We start from the raw sequence: 19003 nt of genomic DNA, 5'->3' as shown, positions 1-19003 counted from the left end.
TAGTACTAACCAGACTAAGCAGTAGTACCACCCAATATCAGTCTACAGGCGATGGTACCGCCCAATAATGGTGGTGATACCGCTAGTACTCCAAAAACCCAAGATGAGACAATTTTTTGCTCTATTTTTGAAGCCATTGAGGCTTATAAATATCTCACTCTTTCCTACATGAAAGAGCAACGAAAGTGTGAACAAAAATCTTCATATTTTGGGTTGTAAAATTACTAAGTGTCCTCCTCCTCCCTTTCTAGTTTTGTGATCATTCGAGAGAGGTGTGAGGCTTGTAAGGGTTGTCTCCTGAACCAGTGAAAATAAGAAATTGTTATAAGAGGGTGGTTGGTCTTCGCCCATTGAAGAAGACCATTAGTGGATGTCGGTAGCCCAACATAGGAGGAATCGGAAGTGGTTGTAGGTCACGATAACGAACCACTATAAATCTAGTGTGCTTTCTTTCTGTGCCATTTCTTTCATGATTTTCATTCTCATCACTCATTAATTTACTTGCTCACTGCCCTCAAATCACTTACAAATGATTTCAAGTTTAAACACTTTTTCAGATACAAGCTTTATCAAACGATTCTTTGAATCAACGATAAGTTTATCGAAAGCATTAATTCACCCTTAGTGCCAATTTGATCCTAACACATCAGACCCCTATGACGCTCAAAGATAATCTAAGACAACTATTGAATCTTATATTTTGATGATAAGACCAATTGATAAGTGTTTATGATTTGATCTGCGTTTTTAGTGATGCAGGATCCTTTGATCAGGATGAGACAATTAAAGCAGAAAGAATCATAATTGAGCCAGTGGAACATGTCAGAAGAATGGACGTCGAGCCGGAGGATCGGTCGACGTATCGACAAAAGGCTTCGGGCCATAGATTCGGGTATCAGGCCAAGAAGAGCAGATATTGCGCTAAGGATATCGGAGTTGCGGAGTCAACTAGCCGATTGGTTAATAGGCCGCAAGAGAGAACAATGCGCCTAAGAATCGGACGAAGCGTCGATGAATCGGATGAAGCATCGATGGACCAATGACATGCTGGACAACATGATTCAAGCTTAGTAATAATTGTCTAGATTGAAGTATAGTTTTACATGTGCAAGATTAACTACGATAGCAAGGCATAAAGCAAAATGAAGTCCCGGAATCAAGAACGCGATTTCGTTGGGAGTTCGAGAGTTTGTCGGAAGTCTAGACGTTCGTCGGAAGTTCTACAGGAACCAACCGAGAAGTCTCGGAGCTTGCTAGAGAAGCTTGTCAGAACTTGCCAAGAAGATCATCGTGAAGTCTAAGAGCTTGTCGGGAGTCCGTTGGAACATTGCTGAGAGATTGTCGAAAGTTCGCCGAAAGATCGCCGGAAGCTCGTTGGAAGAAACTAGTCTTACGGACTTGTTTAGCTTAGGAAATGTAACACCCCTCATTTCCGAATGTTCGTATAAATTTCTGGTGATAACGTAAACATCTATTTTAATTGACAAAAGAAATAGAGTATGAATCAGAGGTAACTTATTTGTAAGATTTGGGAGATCTATTCAAAAAAAAAAAAAGAGAAAAGAAAGAATCTGAGGACCTATATGTAAACCCTAAGGACCTAATCGTGAATATGATAAAAACAAGGACTAAACTGCAAAATGCACCAAATGACAAATTCCACCGCTTAAGCCTCTCTGCCTTCGTTCTTAAGGAAGCAGAGGAGGCAGCTCGTGGGTGATCAGGGAAAGAAAGAAAGAAAGAAGAAGAAGAAGAAGAAGAAGAAGAAGAAGAAGAAGAAGAAGAGAGAAAATTGGGGCTTTTAGGGTTCTTGCTTTAATCTTGTCATTTCGGGTCAAAATTTCCAAAGGCAAGTGTTCTAACCCCATCCTACAGCAGTAATAGACTCTGTTTTTATGTTGATTCAAAATAAATTGGAAGATTTCTATTTAGAAACTGATATGTCTCTCCTTGGACATAAAACCATGGATTCTGAAAGTTTTTTTTTTGGTAAACTGACCCCTAAGCACTGTTTCAGCTATAAGTTTTAGTACAGAATGAAGATTCAGGCAGGAACTATTTTTGTTTGAAATTAGACTCGTATATATTTCTTTTGACACTGATTTTGTAGATTTTGGACACCGAATACTTACCCAAAAATTTGTTTCAAAAGAGCCTATAGACGCTGTAAAACAGAGTTCAAGATTTCTGACCTTTCGATACTAAAACGCCTATAACTCCCTGTTGAAAATTCTGGTTTGTACCAAACTGATTTTATTTGAAACTAGACTTGAAATTCTCTCTTTTGACATATAGTTTGAAAATTTTGGAGTTCAATTGCCCACCCTATCGTCTGTTGAATCCGACTTTATAAATTCTGCAAAACAGTGGTTGTGATTTTGACCTTGTGTTACCAAATCAGAGGTAACTATGTGTTGGGAGCCCTGTTTCATATGAAATCTGTTCCATCCGAATATAGATTGATATATGGTTCGACCATAGCCTTCTTATGGGTATTGGAGCATAATTGTTATTCTGAAATATTTGTTTGATGTGCCATTGGAATTCTGTCCGAAATCGAGCTTTGGTCGATTTCGCGTATTCTGTTCCATTTCCTTTGGATACTTGAATTCGCCTAATCTTCTTATTGGAATTGAGCTGATTATGATTGTTTGGAATCCCTGTACACTCTTGCTTTCATTTCTTTCCTAAAATGAATACTTTTGTGAGAGATTTGTTCCTTGCATCACATTGCTTTTGAAAAGGCACATGTACGTTTGGTTGTTCCGCGTGTACTTCCGTTATATGCTACTTATTGTTGAAACTGCTTTCTTGTACTCTGGTGTGTGGGATTGTCTGGACCTTTGCCAGAAATGGTAAAGGGTATGCGCTGATTTGCCCGCTTTGTGGGGTCCCGCTTTGTGGGATATTCTGGTATGCGCTTATTTGCCCGCTTTGTGGGGTCCCGCTTTGTGGGATATTCTGGTATGCGCTTATTTGCCCGCTTTGTGGGGTCCCGCTTTGTGGGATATTGCTTAGAGCCTGCGATGCTCTGCCGGCCCCCTTTGACTTCACCTAGACGTGGGTGGATGGAGCTCCCAGACGTGGGAGACTTTTGTCAGGTGGTCATTCAGAAATGGATGAATCACATTCTGACTGAGATCCCACTACACCCTCTATATGTTTGATATGACATCCAGAGTTTTGGTGAGTTATTTCTGTTCGTGCTCTGGATAGTTATGATATGATTGCAACGTCAAGGACGACGTTTGAGCTTCTGTACGACATATGAGTTTGATATGCTCTGAAATGCTTCATTCACTGCTGATTTTGCTTCGTAATGTTCCCTATGTCGTTGATGTGATTTGGAACATTTTATATGCCATTGATAAGCTCCGATATGTTTCCTTTGTTTCTGATATGCTCCAATTACTCTATGCCCCATCTGTCAGGAACCAAATATGTATGATTAAAAAGGACAATTATGATTCTGCTCCTAATGATATTATGTATACAAAATCGTATATTCTGCTTTGTGTTTGAAACTGCATCTCTTTGGAAATTGTACTATTTTGATATGGATATGTTAGTCACTTGCTGAGCTCTTTATGCTCACCCCATTTGTTGATAAATTTTTCAGGATAGCGTATCGCTTGCTTAAATGTTAAGAATGGGCTGAGGCAGTGGAAAGTTTAGAAGACGTTGGGCAGAACTTTTGTTAGCATATATGTAGTTGTGTATAAGCTACGTTGCATCTAATGAAATGTGACTATGAATCTAAACCTGTGGATTTTGTGTAAGTTAAAGGATCCCTCATGTATAGGGTTTTGGAATGTTAAATTAAATTCGTGTAATGATATGAACTTATGGTAAATCGATGATTGTGGTGACTGCATAGATTTCCCCACTTGTGGATTTATATTGTGGTTTTTATTTTGATGAGTTGAGTTCAGATTGTATAAATTATCGAGTGATGTGTGCTATGTTTATGAATTGCACAGGGTTATGAATTGATAGATTATAGAAGTGAAATTTTCGATCTGAATGTTTTCTTAGTGACCTCAAATGTGTGTTTGGATCCTGGGTTAGTTGTGGCGAAAAAAAAAAAAAAAATTTAAATATCATGGATATTTTTAGGGGCGTGACAGAGGTGGTATCAGAGCATGGTTTGAGGATCACTGGAATATTTGATATGTTGACGTGCAAAATATATTGAGGTCTAGTGAACTACAGTGATTGGTGAAAATTTTCTTTGATGTATTTTAGGAATCTAGGATGACGATGACATTTAGTCCTCCTACTTCATCTGATTTTGATTAATTAAGTGGGATGAAAGGGTAATCGGGGATATTGAATCAGAGTGGCGCAGCAGAAGCATGGTGGACCTAATTTCATTGGTGGTAGAAAAATGGATGATGCAAACAGAGAAGATATTTGATGTACAAAATTGTTCTGATGATCGAAAGATTTCTTTTGCTGCCTTATATTGGAAGTAGAGGCTGATCATTAATGAGAACAATGAAAAGAATTTTTGGAGATCAGTGAGAAGAATGATAAGGACAAGTTTACCAATAAGAATGTGATTGGAAATGAATCAGAAAGTGATAACAAGAGGGTCAAGACATTTGGATTTGAAATGGGAAGTCACCGCAAAAGACTCAATCATGTGTGAATTATAAGTTAAATTATGAAACAAATTTGTGTTTCAGGTGACTGGAGTCTATTTTGCTTGCGGAAAGTTGGATCATGAAATAAAAGACTGCCCTTTGAACAATAAGAAAGAGTCACTGCCTCATAAATCATCTGCCCATATCAGAGTGTATGCTATCACTGAATATGATTCTAAAACTTCTGAAGTAGTGATCGAAGGTATTATGCATGCTTATGAAAGAATGCAAATATTTGTTTGACCATGGGTCCTATCTACGATTTGATTCGTAACATGTAGCCTATCACTTGGGTATTCAACCTAGACCACTGTATTATGTGATATATGTAAGTACAATCAATGGAGATTATTTGATAACGAACTTGAATCTGGTCCTCTTGTCTGATTTTTGTTGGAGAACTTGAACTTTTGCTGATTTAGTTCTCCTAGAGATTTGGAGTTATGATATTATACTTGGTATGGATTGACTATCTTCTTATCATACCAGTATGGATTGGTATATAATGAATGATCACTTTTTGCATATTTGATCAGCCGATCTTTTATTTTGAGAGTATTGGACATTATTTATCTCCTTGCCTAATGTATCCCAAGATGACTTGTTTAGATTACCTGCAAATGTGATTTTGCTTTTGATTTGGTCCTTGGTACAATCCTAAAATCTAAGCTTCTCTACAAAATGATATCATTTGAATAAGTGGCATTAGAAAAACAACTACAAGGATTACTAAATGAGGATTTTATTTGGCTTAATATTTTATCATGAGGTGCTCTGGTGTTAGTTAAAAAGATGGATGGAACATTGAGGCTTTGTATTGATTATAGACAGTTGAATCAGGTGACCATCAAAAACAAATATCCCATACCTAGAATTGATGATTTGTTTGATCAACTGCAGGGTGCACAAGTATTCTCTAAGATTGACCTGAGGTCAGGTTACTATCAGCTAAAGATCAAGGAGGAGGATATTTCAAAAACAGCTTTCAGAACTCGATATGGTCATTATGAATTCTTGGTGATGCCGTTTGGTTTGACAAATGCCCCTGCAGCTTTTATGGAACTAATGAATAGGATATTTCAACCGCTCTTGGATATCTATGTAATTGTATTTATTGATGACATATTGGTGTATTCAAAGAGTAACCAGGAGCATGAGGAACACTTGAGTGATGTGTTGTCCATACTAAGAGAAAAGAAGTTGTATGCGAAGTTCAGCAAATGTGAATTTTGTATGGGGCGATGATTGTGAGCAAAGCTTTCAAGAGTTAAAAAGAAGATTGACTAGTGCCCCTATTCTCACTATTCCAAGTGGTAGTGAGGGATTTGTAGTTTACACTGATGCTTCAAGAAAGGGCTTAGGATGTGTTTTGATGCAGGAAGGGAGAGTAATTGCTTATGCTTCTAGGCAACTTAAGGGTTATGAATTGAATTATCCAACTCATGATTTGGAATTAGCAGCAATCATTTTTGCTCTAAAGATTTGGAGACATTATTTGTATGGTCGACAGTTTGAAATCTTTACTGATCACAAGAGTCTAAAATATATTTTCACTCAGAAAGAGCTAAACATGAGGCAGCGAAGATGGATAGAACTTCTGAAGGATTACGATTGTGCCATCCGTTATCACCCGGGCAAGGCCAATGTGGTAGCTGATGCACTTAGTAGGAAATCTACAAGTTTTATGGCTAGTCTGGTCGTGAAGCAATGGAAGTTATTAGAAGAAAATTCTGATTTGAAAGCTTTGAGGAAAGAGCAAGACTCGATGATATTGATGGCCTCCATTCAAGTGCAATCTGATCTTATTCAACAAATTAAGAAAGGACAATTACGAGATCCATATTTAATCTACTTGAGGAATGAAGTAGAAAAAGAATTGAAGCCACAATTTCAAGTTTCAAAGGATGGCCTATTGAGATTTGGGGAGAGAGTATGTGTACCAAATGAAACGGATATCAAGAATCAAATCCTAAAGGAGAGTCATACTTCGAAGTACACCATACATCCTGGGAGCACTAAGATGTATAGAGATCTTCAAAGTCATTATTGGTGGGAAGGTATGAAGAAGGAAATTGCAATGTATGTTTCAAAATGTTTGACTTGTCAGCAAATCAAAGTAGAACACCAAAGACCTGGAGGGTTGCTGCAACCTTTAGTTATACCTGAATGGAAATGGGAATGTATTACTATGGATTTTGTTTCAGGACTACCCAGAACCTCGAGGAAGCATGATGCTATTTGGGTTATCATTGATAGGTTAACAAAATCTGCACATTTCCTTCCGATTAATATGACTTATTCGCTTGATAGACTTGCAGATTTATATGTTAATGAAATAGTAAGACTTCATGGTATTCCAAAGGAGATCATCTCTGATAGAGACTCCAGATTTCTCTCTAGATTCTGGAGAAGATTACAGGAATCTATGGGCACTAAAGTTAAGTTTAGCACTGCATATCATCCTCAGACCGATGGTTAGTCAGAAAGAACAATTCAAACACTTGAGGATTTGCTTAGAGCCTATGTTATGGATTGGAAAGGTGAATAGGATAAGAATATTTCACTTGTTGAGTTCACGTATAACAATAGTTATCATTCAAGTATTCAGATGGCTCCTTATGAAGCTTTATATGGGCGAAAGTGCATAACACCTATATGTTGGGAGGAAGTTGGGGACAGAAAGTTGTTAGCACCGGACCAGGTACAAGAAACTACCGAGAAAATTCAAGTTATAAGGAAAAGGTTAAAAGCTGCTCAAAGTCGTCAAAAGAGTTATGCCGATAATAGGAGACGAGATATTGAGTTTGAAATCGGAGATTTTGTATTCTTAAAAGTCTCCCCTTCCAAAGGCATTATAAGGTTTGGGAAGAAAGGAAAGTTAAGCCCAAGATTTATTGGACCTTTTGAGGTTCTTGAGAGGGTTGGTTCTGTCGCTTACAGGATTGCCTTACCACTAGCATTGAGCCATGTCCATGATATATTTCATGTCTCGATGATTAGAAAGTATATGTATGACCCTTCTCACATCATTAAGTATGAGCTGGTGGAGTTCGATAAAGATTTATCCTATGTGGAAGAGCCTATTCAGATTATTGATAAGAAAGAAAAAGTCCTAAGGAATCGGGTCATCCCACTGGTTCAAGTAAATTGGAGACATCATTCTGGAGAAGAGACAACTTGGGAGCTAGAAGAGGAAATGAAAAAGGTGTATCCTCGTCTTTTCATCGAATAGAGGTACGATAAATTTAGAGGACTAAATTTTTCTTTTAAGGGGGGGGAGAGTGTAACACCCCTCATTTCCGAATGTTCGTATAAATTTCTGGTGATAACGTAAGCATCTATTTTAATTGACAAAAGAAATAGAGTATGAATCAGAGGTAACTTATTTGTAAGATTTGGGAGATCTGTTCAAAAAAAAAAAAAGAGAAAAGAAAGAATCTGAGGACCTATATGTAAACCCTAAGGACCTAATCGTGAATATGATAAAAACAAGGACTAAACTGCAAAATGCACCAAATGACAAATTCCACCGCTTAAGCCTCTCTGCCTTCGTTCTTAAGGAAGCAGAGGAGGCAGCTCGTGGGTGATCAGGGAAAGAAAGAAAGAAAGAAGAAGAAGAAGAAGAAGAAGAAGAAGAAGAAGAAGAAGAAGAGAAAGAAAATTGGGGCTTTTAGGGTTCTTGCTTTAATCTTGTCATTTCGGGTCAAAATTTCCAAAGGCAAGTGTTCTAACCCCATCCTACAGTAGTATTAGACTCTGTTTTTATGTTGATTCAAAATAAATTGGAAGATTTCTATTTAGAAACTGATATGTCTCTCCTTGGACATAAAACCCCTAAGCACTGTTTCAGCTATAAGTTTTAGTACAGAATGAGGATTCAGGCAGGAACTATTTTTGTTTGAAATTAGACTTGTATATATTTCTTTTGACACCGATTTTGTAGATTTTGGACACCAAATACTTACCCAAAAATTTGTTTCAAAAGAGCCTATAGACGCTGTAAAACAGAGTTCAAGATTTCTGACCTTTCGATACTAAAACGCCTATAACTCCCTGTTGAAAATTCTGGTTTGTACTAAACTGATTTTATTTGAAACTAGACTTGAAATTCTCTCTTTTGACATATAGTTTGAAAATTTTGGAGTTCAATTGCCCACCCTATCGTCTGTTGAATCCGACCTTATAAATTTTGCAAAACAGTGGTTGTGATTTTGACCTTGTGTTACCAAATCAGAGGTAACTCTGTGTTGGGAGCCCTGTTTCATATGAAATCTGTTCCATCCGAATATAGATTGATATATGGTTCGACCATAGCCTTCTTATGGGTATTGGAGCATAATTGTTATTCTGAAATATTTGTTTGATGTGCCATTGGAATTCTGTCCGAAATCGAGCTTTGGTCGATTTCGCGTATTCTGTTCCATTTCCTTTGGATACTTGAATTCGCCTAATCTTCTTATTGGAATTGAGCTGATTATGATTGTTTGGAATCCCTGTACACTCTTGCTTTCATTTCTTTCCTAAAATGAATACTTTTGTGAGAGATTTGTTGTAATATCCCCCATTTTTAAAAATTTAATAAATGCTTATTTGTAAATATGAGGATTATTTAATAATTTTTTTATATTAAATAATATTATAATAGAAGTTTAATATGATTTATGAAAGTTTCAGATTTAAGTTATAAGAAAAAAAAAAAAAATTTAGTGGACATGTGTCACTAGCTAGCCTAATGGTGCCACCTAAGTTTGCTCTAAGGATGACACCTAGCACTTTTCATGCATGCTTGCCACCTTGAAACTTTACAACTCTTGTGTTAACAAAAAGTAATTAAGTAAGAGATTAAAGGAGAAACTAAATGTAACCTTCAGATGCTGCATCCAACGTGAGTTTAAGAAGAGAAGAGAAGGGAAGAAGAAGAAGAAGAGGAATTAAAGAAGAAGATTTGATTGAGGTTTTGCATCAACTCCCCCCATTTGGGAATCAAATTTGTTTAAGGCAAGTGTTCTAACCTCTTCCTACAGAACTCCTAATCTTTGTTTTCCTTTTAATTCTTCATAATGCAAAAGATTTCAGCTTAGTACCAAACCGTTCTTTCCTTTTGATACAAATCCATGAATCTGAAATTTTTTTGGTAATCTGACCTCTATTCAATATTTCGGTCATAACATTTTGTAATAAACTCTGATTTAGACAAAACCTATTCCATTTGAAAGTAGACTCAAATATCTTTATTTTGACACTAAGATTAAATGATTCGGAGTTTAAATGACTACTAATACTTCTGTTTCAATTAACCCTACAGATTCTGCAAAATAGGGATTGAAATTTCTGACCTTCTGTTACTAAATTGCTCATAACTCTCTAGAGAAAATTCTGAATTAAGCAAAACTTAGTTCCTTGGAAACTAGATTCATGTATCTTTCTTTTGACACCTAGTTGGAAATTTTGAAGTATGTTTGCCTTCTAAAACTTCTGTTTAAATCGATTCTATCAAGTCTGCAAAACAGGGATGATCAATTCTGACCTTCCTTTACTCTATTTGTTGTAACTTCCTGTTAAGAACTCAAAAAATTATGAATCTGAGTTTATCTGAAAATAGATTGAAACAACTTTCCAATGACACCTATTTTTAGTGATTTGGAGTATGTTTGGTCACTCGAACAATTCAGAAAACGTACCATTCAAATTCTGTTATAGTTGAAAACTTTGTTGGGTTTTGCCTATTCAATTTTCATCCTATTGTAAATATGATTTCTACTAAATTCTTCTTCAATTGAGCTTTATATTAGTCCTTTGAAGTTCTTGTATTGTTCATCCTGAAATTATTGTATAACTGAAATTTATTATGTAATGCTTTGTTTGCATTTCCTTGTTTGATAAGGCACATGCATATCTTCGTTGTTCCGCATGTGTTTCTGATATGTGTCAATGTTATTGTTCATACTACCCTTTTGTACTCTGGTGTCTTGTGGGATATTGTGAACCTTTGCCAGAAATGGTAAAGGGAGTTATGCTTAGAGCCCGCGATTGCTCTGCCGGCCCCATTGACTTCACTCAGACATGGGTGGATGGAACTCCCAGACGTGGGAGACTTATGCTTGGTGGTCATCCAGAAATGGATGAATCACATTATGTATGTGGTCCCACAGCGCCATCTACGCTCATTGATATGATATCCAAAGTTTTGTTTATGAGTTTATATTATGCTTTGGATAAAAATGGAATGCATGCTACATCAAGAATGACATACAAGCTTGTGTTTATTATTCGGTTCACTTGTTATACTTTGAAGTGTTTCGTTTGTCATTATTATGCCCCCAAACACTCTTATACCTTTGGATATGCACCTAAATACTTTATGTGCCATTTGATACATGCCTAAATGCTTCCTTTGCCAATGAAATGCTCTAATTTCCTTTCTCCTATTGTTATGTCTAATGCCTGTTTTTGAACGAGGTAAACCTTTGTGATTTTATATCAAAAGAGATGACTTCAAATGAACACTTGTATTTCTACTTTTGTATCTTGATACTAAGCTTGCTTGAACTTCTCCTATCGCCATGGATATGTTAGACGCTTGCTGAGCTCTTTATGCTCACCCCGTTGCTATATAAATTTTTCAGGGTAGCTTGTCACGCACTGAAAAGCTAGAATTGGGTTAAAGCAGTGAAAGGCTAGAAGATTTTTAAGCTAATCTTTGTTGGATGATGGTTTTTGTTGTATAGTAAACTTTACTTCTGATGTAATGTTAAGGATCTGTTGATACTTATGTGTTGTAAAATGTCAAAGGACCGCTCATGTGTATGGAATGATAAGTTTAAGATGTGTAAGGTTAAGAACTCATGGTAAATAATTATCTTTTTGTGATTGTATATACTTCTATGATTATGGATTTGTGTTGTGGTTGATGTTTAGTTGACTTGTCTTTGGATTTTGTGAATCTCTAAGTGAAGTGGATTATGATTTATGTAATGTACATGTTTATGAATTGTGAATATTGATTTTTGAATGATTCTTAGTATCCTCAAATTGTTAGATTGGATCCTGGATTGAATTGATGATCAATTATAATATTATTGATTTTTAGACAGGGTCACACTTCCTGAATGCGATAATTCAGGGGGGCGTGACATTTGTTCCTTGCATCACATTGCTTTTGAAAAGGCACATGTACGTTTGGTTGTTCCGCGTGTGCTTCCGTTATATGCTACTTATTGTTGAAACTGCCTTCTTGTACTCTAGTGTGTGGGATTGTCTAGACCTTTGCCAGAAATGGTAAAGGGTATGCGCTGATTTGCCCGCTTTGTGGGGTCCCGCTTTGTGGGATATTCTGGTATGCGCTTATTTGCCCGCTTTGTGGGGTCCCGCTTTGTGGGATATTGCTTAGAGCCTGCGATGCTCTGCCGGCCCCCTTTGACTTCACCTAGACGTGGGTGGATGTAGCTCCCAGACGTGGGAGACTTTTGTCAGGTGGTCATTCAGAAATGGATGAATCACATTCTGACTGAGATCCCACTACACCCTCTATATGTTTGATATGACATCCAGAGTTTTGGTGAGTTATTTCTATTCATGCTCTGGATAGTTATGATATGATTGCAACGTCAAGGACGACGTTTGAGCTTCTGTACGACATATGAGTTTGATATGCTCTGAAATGCTTCATTCACTGCTGATTTTGCTTCGTAATGTTCCCTATGTCGTTGATGTGATTTGGAACATTTTATATGCCATTGATAAGCTCCGATATGTTTCCTTTGTTTCTGATATGCTCCAATTACTCTATGCCCCATCTGTCAGGAACCAAATATGTATGATTAAAAAGGACAATTATGATTCTGCTCCTAATGATATTATGTATACGAAATCGTATATTCTGCTTTGTGTTTGAAACTGCATCTCTTTGGAAATTGTACTATTTTGATATGGATATGTTAGTCACTTGCTGAGCTCTTTATGCTCACCCCATTTGTTGATAAATTTTTCAGGATAGCGTATCGCTTGCTTAAATGTTAAGAATGGGCTGAGGCAGTGGAAAGTTTAGAAGACGTTGGGCAGAACTTTTGTTAGCATATATGTAGTTGTGTATAAGCTACGTTGCATCTAATGAAATGTGACTATGAATCTAAACCTGTAGATTTTGTGTAAGTTAAAGGATCCCTCATGTATAGGGTTTTGGAATGTTAAATTAAATTCGTGTAATGATATGAACTTATGGTAAATCGATGATTGTGGTGACTGCATAGATTTCCCCACTTGTGGATTTATATTGTGGTTTTTATTTTGATGAGTTGAGTTCAGATTGTATAAATTATCGAGTGATGTGTGCTATGTTTATGAATTGCACAGGGTTATGAATTGATAGATTATAGAAGTGAAATTTTCGATCTGAATGTTTTCTTAGTGACCTCAAATGTGTGTTTGGATCCTGGGTTAGTTGTGGCGAAAAAAAAAAAAAAATTTAAATATCATGGATATTTTTAGGGGCGTGACAGGAAATGTCTTAGAATTCGTAGTTAGCATGTAATTAGGATTGAATTTGGCCCACCCAATTAGGGGCTAGTTTGGCCTATGTAACGACTGTGTTGGGCCCAATGAAAGGCCCAAACAGTGACCCAAGAGATGGCACCGTCGTGGCATAATCTTCGAGACTATATTAAGCGGTGATACCGCAAGTCAAGTGGTGATACCACTAGACTGGGCGATGGTACCGCCTAGTTCAATGTTAGTGTCAGACTGACACTGGCGGTGGTACCGCCCAACACAGGCGGTGGTACTGCCCGGACCCAGGAAACCCAAGATGAGATGTTTTTAGGCTCCAAGTTTGAATCAACTTGAAGCCTATAAATACCCCTCTCATCCTTGGTTAAGATACACAAGCATAAAGAGTTTTAAAGTGAGAAAATGCTGTAGAAATCACTTGAAATCCCTCCTCTAGCTTAAACTTAGAATTCCTTTTAGAGAGGAGTGTGTGTGCTTGTAAAGGTTGTCTCCTAAACCTATGAAAAGGAGAAGAGGGGTGTAAAAGGTAGTTGGTCTTCGTCTATTGAAGGAAGGCCTTTAGTGGATGTTGGTGACCTCATCGGTGGAGGAATACAAAAGTGGATGTAGGTCACATTGACCAAACCACTCTAAAACTCGGTTTGCATTTACTTTGAGCAATTTACTTTTATAGCAAACTACCTATCCTCCTTACTGTGCTTTTACTATGCCTACATACGCTTTCAAGTAAACACCTTCCGAGATTGGCTTTATTTTTACGAAAGCTTTCAAGTTCAAATTCTCTCCGAAACGGATTGAATCGAAACCATTTTTATCGGAATCAATTTTAATCGAAACAAGTCTTTTGAAATCGTGAAAGTTTTCCACTGCACTAATACATCCCCTCTCTTAGTGCCGCTCTTGATCCAAACAATTGGTATCAGAGTCTCGTTTTTCATATTTGGTTTAACACCCAAATAGAAATGGCTCTTTTTGGCTTTCAAGAGGGTCACTCTCTCATTCATCCTCCTTTATTCAATGGGACGGACCACACATATTGAAAAACTCAAATAAGAGTTTTCTTGCTTTCATTGGATTTAAATTTATGGAATATTATCGAAAATGGATTTGAAAGGTCTTCTTTTCCAATGAATCATTGGAATGATTTGGAGAAGAATGTTTTTTCCTTAAATGCTAAAGCTATGAACGCTCTATTTTGCGCTTTGGATAAAACTGAGTTTAATCGTGTTTCTATGTGTGAAACGACTTTCAATATTTGGCATACTCTTGAAATCACACATGAAGGCTCTACTAGAGTAAAAGATTCTAAAGTCAATCTTCTAATACATGATTTTGAACTTTTTCGAATGAAGTCGAGCGAAACCATTATTGATATATACACCCGTTTTATGGATGCTGTCAATGGTTTAAAAGCTCTTGGTAAATGCTTTTCTAATTTTGAACTCATTAACAAGATTTTACGATCGCTTTCTAAGAATTAGGATTTGAAAATAATGGTTGTACAAGAATCAAAAAATTTGAATACTTTTTTGATCGAAGAACTTATCGTGTCTCTAATGACCTATAAAATGACGTGTAATGCACATAAAGAACTTGAGAACCACCTTCAGAAGAACAGGAAGGATTTCGGACTAAGAACAATCAAAGACCACTCGAGCATAAACTTAAGTGATGGTGGACATGAACTCCTCACTATGAAATTTTAAAGGTTTATGAAACAAGAGTTAAAGAACAAAAATAAACTTAAAAAGAACACAACTACTTGTTATGAACACAAGAAGAAGGAAGCTCTTTGGGACAAATCAAGCTCATCCGTAGATGAGGAAAAAATCAACAAAGGCGATGTGGCAAACTACGCCTTAATGGCTTTAGACAATGAGGTAATCAAAGTGCCCTTAGTTTACTTTGAAATTACATAATGCTTTACATAAGTTATTTTTAATTTAGCTTAGAATAATTATTTTTCCTGAAAATTGCATGTTTAATAATGTAATGAAAATGTAAAAAATTAGGAATCATGCTTATCATGCTAGTAATTTTGAAAATGATAATGACAAATGCATGTTTCATGATAAATAAACAAAATAATTTTGAATGCCTTATGCAATCATGCTTGATGTTTTAATGATGAAAATACAACTAAATGTTAGATTTAAATCTAATGATTAATAGAAGGAGAAAGCTTGCCGTTTGGAGAATTCTGTTCTACTTGTGCGAAATCGAAGGAGGGAGATCCCTCTTTCCTCTCCATCGGCGAAGGGAGGAAGTGGACGGTCATCAATTCCGCTATCTGGTCTCCTTCTTCTTCTTCTTTGCAGAAGGGAACAGAACCCTATCGTCTCTGCGGTCGGCGTTCTTCTTGCATTGTGAAAACAGAGGAGGGCGAAGACGAGGAAAGGGGCTGAGGTTTCTGCTCCAAAGGAGCGATTGACCAGCTATGCTGTCAAGGAAAGAAAGCGGCGCCTTGGTTCTTCCTCGCAGAAGGGAATGGAAGAAAGAGGGGGAAACGAAACTTGTTCTGCTCTCTTCTTTCAGCGAGATCGAAGAAGGTGGGAGATCTACTCTGTTTCTCTTGAACAGAGGAGGGGTCTCCTTCTTCCTCTTCTAATCGGGAAAAAAGGAGCCCGAACAGAGGAGATCTGCTCTTCCAGCGAGATCTGAGAAGGAAGAAGAGAGGTTCTCTGCACCGCCCCCTTTCACTTGCTTCTCATCGGGGAAAAGGGGCTCGGAGGCTGATTCCTTCCAGCGGAGGTGAGGGACGCTCTGCTCTTTCAAGATCGAGATCGGTTCTTGAAACTGAAACGGGAACAAAGTGGGAGAATTATGTTCTTTGCAGAAAGGAATGGAACAGAGGAAAAATTTCAGTTCTTCTTTCCTCTCTGATTGGTAGCAACGGGAAGGCTAAAATCGAACCTTTCTCTCCTGCTCTGCTTGGTGAAACAGAGTTCCTTACCAGGGTGGCAGTTGCATAAAGGAGAGTTCCTTCTTTAAAAAAAAAAAAAAAAAAAAAAATGCCGAGACATGGCAGCGATGGTCCCTGGGTCTGGTGACGGTGGCGAGAGGGTAGATTCGACGACGAGGCTCCCTTCTCAAGTTGCTCGTCCAATACCTTCTTTTCGACGAGATGTTCCTTTGACGAAGCAGCATCAAAGTAGGTCGCGCTCTAGATCACGACCTCCTGCTCTTATTTCCAATGAACCTCAGCCATGGACTAGCCTCTTCAAGGCTCCAATTGGAAGCCCAGACCTCAGTTTGGAATTCTTTGCTCCAGAAGTTCAGGCTGAAAAGAAGATTGCTGTGTATGAGATAGATGATTCCGCAGAGTTAATTGAGACATGGTCTATGGCGATTGTTGGTTATGTGGTAGGTCTCAAAACATCCTATTTCCCACTATCGTCATTTATAAAAACTAGATGGGGAACATCGGCATTTGACCTTCATATGCTGGAGAATGATTTCTTTGTTTGCAAGCTATACTCTGAAGAAGATTTGCAACGGGTCCTTGAAGGGTTCTGGACTATTCGTGGCAATCCAATGATTCTACGACGCTGGTCCCCTGATGTCCGTTTGGAGTTAGACAGTCTACAGTTTATTCCCTTATGGGTATCGTTTCAAAGTCTCCCTCTACATCTTTGGAGTCGACGTTTTATTGCAAAGTTATGTAGTACTTTGGGACAGCCACTCTATATTGATAAAGCAACAGCTGCGCAGACGAGATTAACATTTGCCCGAGCATGTGTACTGGTTTCCTCTAACGAAGATCTCCCTAATGAGGTTTTTTATCGAGATCTTGAAGGGAACACTCGTAAGGTACATGTCTCATATTCTTGGAAGCCACAACGATGCAAGAGTTGCTTATCTTTTGGTCATGCAAATGGAGCCTGTCAACAAACCCCGAAACCAATTAATAAGATCTACAGGCCACGTCAGATGCCTCAGCAACAAGGCGAACCTCCTCTAATGGTAGTAGAACCGGTGGTGACGCAGACGTGTGAGCATTTCGACTCGCAGGGACAGCGCCATAGACAAGACAAATCAGGAACTTTATCTCTCCCTATTATGTCGGAGCTTTCCACAACAGCCCATGGTACTCATGGACAAGAGAAGCAGAAGTTGGAAACTTCATCTCTTACTATATTACCGGATCCATCCACAACAGGAATTCCAATATCCACTCAACATGCCAACCAAGACATTGTGACTCAACAAACTCAAGCACCAACAAACATCGCCAGCAAGGATATTCTGCCACAACAAACACAGGCCCCAACAAACCTTGTTAGTAAGGATATTCTGCCTCAACTATCTTAAGCATCAATAAATCATACTAACCAGGATATTGCGCCTCAACAATCAGACTACTTGACTCAAGGTATAAAGTTTAAAAATTTGATAGCTGTGGATGAAGTGGATAAATATAGAAATAAGGCCTTAAAAGGTAAAGATATTGTGCGGGAGGAAAATGCAAAACCTAAGGATAAGAAAAAGGATGGTACTATCCATTCAAAGTCGTAGAATGAATACCTTACTTTCTTTTTCTGATGAAGATAATTTGCTGGAATGTTCGTGGACTTAATAAGCCTGAAAAATGTCGGGAGCTCAACAGAATAATCAAGTCTATAGCATGTGATATTGCTATTCTCGTAGAAACAAAAATTAAAAAATCGCTCGTTCTTGCTCAAAAGAATTTAATATGGCCGGACGCAGAACTGTTTGCTAATGACTCTAGTAAAACATTTGGTAGAATATGGGTCTTATGGCATCCTAACTCCATTAATGCTTGGTTTATTTCTGCTACCGATCAATTCATTCATCTTAAGGTGGAGGACAAAAAGAATGGCTGTCAATTCAATTTTATTGGTATATATGCTTCAAATAGTATGCAAGAAAGAAATACACTTTGGACCGATCTGACTAACATTGCAAATAACTGTCTTAATATGCCGTGGATTGTTCTTGGTGACTTTAATATTGTTCGATACACAAATGAAAAAGTGGGGGGTAGACAGCATTCTGAAAGTCAGCTTCAAAGATTTAATGATTATATAAACACTACCGCATTGATTGATATGAAATCTGTGGGCAATTGGCTCTCCTGGAGTAATCAAGGCGATGGTAACAGAAAAATAATGGCTCGACTAGACAGATGTTTGATTAACCAAGAATGGTTAACAGTTTACCCTGATTCACTTCTTGAGTATGATGCACCATTGTTTTCTGATCATTCCTTAATGTATATACACGTAGAGAAAGCAACACCTAGAGGCAAGAAACCATTTAGATTCTTTAACATGTGGAGTACTCATCCTCAGTTCCTTGATATTATCAGATCGGCTTGGAATATTAATATACATGGTTCGCCACTTTACATCTTATGCCAAAAGCTCAAAGTTTGCAAAGCGGCACTGAAGGAGTGGAATATAAACACCTTTGGAAATATTACCACTCGGGTTCAAATTTACAGAAAGGAACTAATGGCGATACAATATGAGCTTCAACTTCAGCCCCAAGATGAGAATCTTATCTACAAAGAGACAGAAGCCAGAAGTAACTTCATGCAAGCCTTAAAGCAGGAGGAAAGTTTTGCAAAGCAGAAGTCTCGACAACATTGGCTAACTCTAGGAGATTCCAATACTAAGTTTTTCTATGCATCCATTGCTACTTGAAGGGCCGTTAATCGCATCAGAAAATGCAAAGACAAATATGGTAATCTTATTGAGAATTTAGATGAAGTTAAAGCATACACTGAGTGATTTTTTTATTCCTTACTCAATCAAGCGGTGCAACCTAATAACATTCATGTGGAGCCAACTAGAAAGCTTGATTCGGATGACATTTCAATCCTCAGTGCC

The sequence above is a fragment of the Musa acuminata genome, chromosome BXJ2-3 (genome assembly GCF_036884655.1).
Source record: "Musa acuminata AAA Group cultivar baxijiao chromosome BXJ2-3, Cavendish_Baxijiao_AAA, whole genome shotgun sequence".
Classification (NCBI taxonomy): domain Eukaryota; kingdom Viridiplantae; phylum Streptophyta; class Magnoliopsida; order Zingiberales; family Musaceae; genus Musa; species Musa acuminata.
This window is presented reverse-complemented; position numbering follows the sequence as displayed.